This window comes from Triticum urartu, unplaced genomic scaffold (genome assembly GCF_003073215.2).
Source record: "Triticum urartu cultivar G1812 unplaced genomic scaffold, Tu2.1 TuUngrouped_contig_575, whole genome shotgun sequence".
NCBI lineage: Eukaryota > Viridiplantae > Streptophyta > Magnoliopsida > Poales > Poaceae > Triticum > Triticum urartu.
The window spans coordinates 56,837-62,459 of NW_024116450.1; positions in this window are offsets into that span (position 1 = coordinate 56,837).

Below are 5,623 nucleotides of genomic sequence, written 5' to 3' on the forward strand. Positions count from 1 at the left end.
AAGTGCTATTATTCATGGTTATTATTTTCCTGTTTTCTACTGATTGAACACATCAATGATTTATATTACATTGTTGTAACTAGGCGAGGGTCAATCTGGATAGTCATGACGAGCAAAGCTTGCTTGTGCTTTTCAAGGAAGCATTGAAGCAGTATCGGTGTTACCTAAGGAAATCACACTTTGATGGCAAGTCTATAAACGAATTTCCGGTGAAGTCCCCTGTGCTAAATTTAGAAGACATTGAATGGAAAAACCTTGTTATACACTGGTCTCGTTCCCATGATGAGGTACTGTCTATGAAATCACATGACAATTTGAACTTCTACTTTTCCGCATGTGCCTTACGGATCTTTTTTGCAAGAAATCTGCTCGAAGAAGAATTCTGGTTTGACAAGAACCACAGGATATCACAAATATGCTGCCCGCTGCTTTGCTCTTGTTAGTACATGTTGTCCTATATCACTGTACTTGCATACATACCTGGTTCATTATGTGACAGCAGTATGCATGATAGCTTGCCTATCAATTGTTCGCTCAAAATATCTGATCTGTATGAATGGTTACATTAGTGTAGAATATATCCAATGCCAATGTTTTTTTAGCTTTGCATTGTTCTTGTAAGTACATGCTGTCCTTTATCAGTGTACTTATAATGACAGGTAGTTGTTCATGTACCATCACTCTGCAGCTTATTTTCCTTTGCCCTCCATTTTCTACACATCAGATCTATATTTACTCTTACCATAAGGTTGGTACTGAAGAAGTTTAGCTGTGCATTGCTCTTGGTTGTACCTTTTGCCTGCATCGCTGCACTTACATTTATAGCTACTTGGTTATGTAGCATCACTCTTTATCTTATCTTAAATATTCTCCATTTTTCGTATATTATCACATCTACATTTACTCTTAACAAAATGTAGAATAAAGGCAATGATTTTGAAAAAGATTCTGTGGTAAACTTCTTGAATTGCCCCCCATCAGCATGGACAAGGCCTTTATAGAGCCCGTCTTCACCAATAATGTAAGTTTGTCCATCTCAAGCCTTCAAACTTTGTTGTATATATTTTGTTAGGCATGACTGCAACAGCTGTTTATTTTTGGTGTTTGCATCAAATTGCTTGTTTAAAGTTTATTATGTAGTTCATAAACAAAAGTTTGTCCTTTCTCAATTTAAGTTTTCAGTTCTACAACCAAGTTCCTTCTTCATACCATGTAAATTAAACTATACAGAGCAAGTGATCTTCTTTTGCACTGCATGTATGCTTATGTTCTTCATCCGTAATCCAGTGGTGTGGTGAACCTACCCACTACAGCACAATGTCATATTCTGCAATGTCTTAACTATGAACAATGTCATATCATTCTACTATTATTTAAACCGTCTCTTTATTTGCCAATCTGAAATGGTATAAATTGACAGCACACTAACCATTGATACTTATGAGTTCTTGATCTGTAACCCAGTGGTGTCGTGAAGCTGCTAACTCCTTCACAATGTCATTTCCTGCCATGTCTTGACCTGAACAATACCATATTGTGTTAATGCAATTTTAAACTGTGTCACTTTATTCGTCAGTAAGAAATGTGATGAATTGTCAGCACTGATACTTTTATGTGCAAAACCTGTCATCTGTCTGCTTGTTTATCTTTCAGAGTGAGGAAGATATAAGTGTTGAACAAGCGCAGTCTCATCATCTTGCTCAGCTGCTTGCGCTACAGCTCCCCAGCAGGGCTAACCTTTCTTGAACTCTATTGAAGTGATGTCGGTTTTGTATATTATTTTGTCGGCGTGTTTATTTGCACTGGTGGCGATCTTTGATGCCTAGTGTATGTAATCTGCTGTCTGCTTGTGCTTTATTATCACAGTGGCGAACTTTGATGCCCGGTGGATGTAATATGTCGTAATTTCTTTATTGTATAGTCTAGGTTTTTTCTTATTCATGATGCTGCAGTTATTTTACTGTATATATATCCTGTCTTCACAGTAAACCGGCCAAACCGTAAAATTACGGTACATAATCGGGCCGTCATGCAATCACGATGTAGGTTGGGCCTGAAACATGCCGAACAGCTCACGGGCCGGCAGTAGCCCGAAATGAACCCCGGCCCATGATTGTGTGAATCAAATCACGGGCTTTTAACAGGCCAAAATTGTCTCGGTCCTTGTTTGGCCCAATCAGATATCGGCTGCAAGCAGGCCGGATGCAAACCGGGCCGTAGTTAGGCCCAACTATATGACGGGCTTTTAACAGGCCGAAATTAATATAGGGCCGAAATGTTAAACGGGCCCTTAACAGGCCAAAACTAATATCAGGCCAAATTATTAAGTGGGCCTTTAGCAAGTGGGCCCAAAAGCATAGTGTCCAGTTGACGGGCTGAATCTGATATGGGACATAATTGAGCCCAAAGCCTCTTAAAGGGCCGGACCTGATCTGGGCCGTAATTTGGCCCAGAACGTGGTAGGCTTTTAATGGGTCGGATCTCATATGGGCCACTATTAGGCCCGGAGCATGGCAGGCCATTAATGGAACGGATCAAATATGGGTCAGCATTTGGCCCAAAACATGGTAGACAATTAATGGGCCGGCCTACTAGGGTCCTCAAAATCTTGTGGGCCTACAGCTGGGCCGGCCCATTAATGTCGGCGAAATATCGTGGGCCTTTAGGTGGGCCGGCCCATTATGATCCGCAAGCATCTTGTGGGCCTTTACCTGGGCCGGCCCATTATGGCACACAAAAATCTTGTGGGCCTTTACCTGGGCCGGCCCAATATGGCCTGCAAAATCTTGTGGGCCTTTAGCTGGGCCAGCCCATTATGGTCTGCAAAATCTCATGGGCCTTTAGCTGGGCCGACCCATTATGGTCCGCAAAATCTTGTGGGCCTTCAGTTGGGCCGGCCCATTTAAACTTGGTGGGCCGGTCCACGTATCGACATATCATAGGCGCGTCTCGCCCATTGGATGAGTGACACCTGTGCCAACGCGGACCTGACATGTGTTTCCTCCAGCCAATGATGATTTTACACGTGGAAAATCCCCATTGGTCGGGGCTGTTAACGGGTTATCGGATCCAAAACCCGACCCGATAGCTTAACGGTGTTTCGTTACGGTGGATGCCACATGTCGGTCACCCTTGATGAAAGCACTTCTGTGACGCGCGATTTATCATCATGGAAGTGGACACTTCTGTGATGATTATTTTGGTAATGTCATGGAACACTTCTACGACAGCACAGGTATGACTATCTTGATTCTGTCATAAAATCATCATGGATGTAGATGCATGACAGAAAACGCGACCTACTATGACAAACACGTATCATCACGGAAGTGTATTTTTTTGTAGTGCCTGCCCATGAGGGTGGGGGCACACCCTACCCCCTGGGCGCACCCCCTACCTCATGGGCCCCCTGGTGGCCCTCCGGTGGCCATCTTCTGCTATATGAAGTCTTTCGATGGGAAAATAAGAAGCCATCTTCTCGGACGAAACTCCGCCGCCACGAGGAGGAACCTTGGCGGAACCAATCTAGGGCTCCGGCAGAGCTGTTCTACCGGGGAAACTTTCCTCCCGGAGGGGGAAATCATCACCATCATCATCACCAACCCTCCTCTCATTAGGAGAGGGAAATCTTCATCAACATCTTCATCAGCACCATCTCCTCTCAAAACCCTAGTTCATCTCTTGTATCCAATTCTTGTCTTCAAGTCCGGGTGTAGCGACCAGACCTCAAACGGTCCAATCTCTGTGCTTCGGTGTCATCCCTGGATCAGTAATGCTGACACCACACAGTAATTGAAGGATTTACAACAGAGTAGCAATCACACACTTAATACATCGAGTGTCTCAAAAGAGAACTTATTACAATAAATATGGCTTAAGGCCATCTAATAACGATAACAGCGGAAGGCTTGGAAGATAAGTGAGTCCATCAACTCCAACGACATCACTGAGTACAGAACCACGACCTAAAAGTACCTTACTCATCGTCTGAAAAGTCTGCAACATGAACATTGCAGCCCGAAACAGGTCAGCACATGGAATATGCTGGCAATGTAACACATAGTGAGCAATAAAAGATATAGGCCATACTATATGCATATTTGGCTGGTGGAAAGCTCTATGGTTACAGTTTTGCGTAAAGCCAATTTTTCCCTACTGCAAAGGAATAAATTTTATTTAACTATCATGGTAGTTGTTAAACATTGAGAATGGTTGACAGCATTCTCAATCCCAATTAAGCATCATCATTAAAAACCCAACAAAATTAATTAGAGTAATATGATGAGATTCACATGATAATCCAAGTACTAGATACTCAAGATGTCCATAATTGGGGACACGGCTAACCATGATTAGTTTATACACTCTGCAGAGGTTTGCGCACTTTTCCCCACAAGACTCGATCTCCTCCGTTGGGATTCTCGCACTACATGGTGTTTGAGAAACGGATGACCGAGACATAGTCTTTCAGAAGCACTAGCACCTTACGATCGGGTAGACTGTTACACCTACTTTCCCCTACATCTACTAGTCTACCACTATACGAGTTCGCACGACTTAGTCAACTATGCTAGAGCCCATAGTAGCTTGTGGCTGCACACGGAAGTTTCTAGCATGAATAATCTCATGATCCCTTTGAGCCTGGGTGGCGGTCCATAAAGAAAAACAGGCAATCACTGGAATACCCAGGTGCCTCAATCCACCCAGATGTGTATTTAAGTTGCCACCTTAGATAAACCATTAATTTAACAATCTCACATCTGTCATGGATTTCACTCACCCAATCCACGTCTACTAGCATAGCTTGGCATAATAAGCAAACGTAGAAGTAACTCCCAAAGGTTTGATAATAAACAAGCAATAGGTACTACCTCAACTACTTCCCAAACCCACAATTTAATTAGATCCTAATCATGCAATGTGTGAGGATTGATCTAATGCAATAAAAACTGGGTAGTAGGAGGTATGATCAAAGTGTTACTTGCCTTGCTGATGATCCGGGAAACCTAGCGATTCGAAGTAGCAAGCGGCGCACTCCGAGTACTCTATCGCAAACAAACAAGCATACAATAAGTACTCGACTAATGCACAGGTAAAACTCGAATAAGAGATCTAACCAGATAGTTCAACTTAAGAACTCCGGTTGGCAAAAAGAATCAAATCGAACGAAGCAACGAAAGACAAACGGCAAAAGAAACAAGCTTTGTTTACTATTCTGGATCTAGAGCAATTTTTACAGAGGCAAAAACTTGTTTGAGTTGGTTAAACGGAAAGAGGGTTTCGAGATGAAACTCCAGGCGCTTGAATCGCTTGATTCCGATAAACGAGCGAAAAGTTAAACTAGAACGAAAATCGGATCAGGAATCACGATCAGAAAAATCATGGATTTAATCCGAGAAAAAGAAAACGACGAACAGATTAATGAACGAACGTTCGTTATCTGGATCTAAACGATGAACGCGTTCGTTAAACCGAACAAACGAGCGAACGCTCGTTAATTAAATAAACCAGATAAACCGATCTATTAAAAAACGAATCTAAAAAATGAACGAAAAACCGACGGAAAACCGAATGGTTTTTTGAGAAAAACTAGCGGCGGGGCGGGGTCAACCTCCGCGAGGCG